This window comes from Gossypium hirsutum, chromosome A08, assembly GCF_007990345.1.
Source record: "Gossypium hirsutum isolate 1008001.06 chromosome A08, Gossypium_hirsutum_v2.1, whole genome shotgun sequence".
NCBI lineage: Eukaryota > Viridiplantae > Streptophyta > Magnoliopsida > Malvales > Malvaceae > Gossypium > Gossypium hirsutum.
In genome coordinates this window covers 84,993,119-84,994,756 of record NC_053431.1, presented here as the reverse complement: position 1 = coordinate 84,994,756, position 1,638 = coordinate 84,993,119, and the positions used below count along the sequence as shown (strand labels likewise).

The window sequence follows — 1,638 nt, the reverse complement described above, 5'->3', positions numbered from 1 at the left end:
AATCAAACAAGGAATCATAAAACTCCTTGGATCTTTCAACTTGTTGGGTAGCTTATTCTGTAGAACGGCTGAGCAAACTACGTTCAACTCTACATGTGACGCCTCATCCAACTTCCGTTTATTTGCTAAAAGCTCCTTTAGAAATTTAACTGCATTTGGCATCTACGAAAGAGCTTCAATAAATGGTAAATTAATGTGTAATTTCTTTAATAATTTAAGGAATTTACCAAATTATTCGTCTGTGCGGTCTTTCCTTATTGTATTGGGGTATGGCGCACGAGGTTTGTACTCTTTACTTACCGGTTTTTGCTCATTGTGGTTCACCTCACCTTTACCTTTACTTGCCACAATTCTTTGCCTTGGTTCTGGTTCAGGTTCGATTAACCCTTCCTTATCTCGAGCGGTAATCACATTAAGTTGTTTCCTTGGGTTAGATTCAGTGTTACTTGGCAAGCTACCTTGTAGTCATTCAGAAATTAATTTGGCAAGTTGGCCTATCTAAGTTTCGAGCCCTTGGATCAACGCTTGTTGATTCTTAAGTGCTGTTTCGGTATCATGAAAACAAGTTTCTGACACCGAGATAAATTTCGTTAACAACTCTTAAAGGTTCGGCTTCTTTTCCTACTGGTAAGGTGGTTGTTGAAAACCTGGGGAATGGTGTGGCCTTTGATTTCCTTGACCACCCCACAAGAAGTTGGGATGGTTCCTCCAACCTGCATTATCAGTATTACTGTATGGGTTATTTTGAGGTCTAGAATTATTGTTACCCAACTATTGAACTTGTTTCTCCTCGGTGCTAAGGTTGAAGGATTGATATTATGTGTGTACTCCTCCTCCATTTGAAGCGCACCTCATCACAGGATGTACCTGAGTAGAACCACACAAACCGTCATCTTTTTATTTAAAAGTTCTACCTAATTTGATAACAGAGTGACCGCGTCGAGGTTGAAAACACCGGCTGTTTTTGTCGGCTTTGTTCTCATGACTTGCCACTGATAGTTATTCAGTGACATCTCTTCAATAAATTTGTAAGCCATTTCAGGTGTTTTGTTATTGATAGTCCCACCAAGAGCTGCGTCAAAAAGTTACCTCATTGAGGGGTTCACACCATTGTAAAACGTTTGAACCTACAACCATAAAGGTAACCTATGGTGAGGGCACCTTCTCAATAGATCCTTGTATCTCTCTCATGCATCATAGAGTGTTTCTAGATCCATTTGCACAAAAGAAGAGATATCATTCCTCAATTTAGCCATTTTAGCCAGCGAAAAATATTTGAGTAAGAATTTTTTGGTCATTTGTTCCCAAGTAGTGATTGACCCTCGTGGTAACGAGTTCAACCACTTTTTAGCTTTGTTTCTCAACGAAAAGGGAAATAACCGAAGGCGAATGGCATCATTAGAAACGCCATTGATTTTAAAAGTATCACAGAATTCCAGAAAATTTGCCAAATGAGTGTTTGGGTCCTCGTCCTGCAAACCATCAAACTGAACAAACTCTTGTATCATTTGAATCATGTCAGATTTCAGTTCAAAATCATTTGCAGCAATAGCAGGCCTAACTATACTTGACTCAGTTCCTATTAAAGTAGGTTTAGCATAATCGTACATAGTGCGTGGAGCAGGATTCTGATTTACT

At 39.1% G+C, this 1,638-nt stretch overlaps 1 non-coding gene across 1 annotated transcript; it reads left to right on the top strand.

The window, feature by feature from the left end:
- Nucleotides 1-1,143: 1,143 nt before the first annotated feature.
- Nucleotides 1,144-1,250, top strand: LOC121205572 (small nucleolar RNA R71). The gene has a single exon (XR_005900648.1). It is a non-coding gene; the product is annotated as a small nucleolar RNA R71 (small nucleolar RNA).
- Nucleotides 1,251-1,638: the final 388 nt, after the last annotated feature.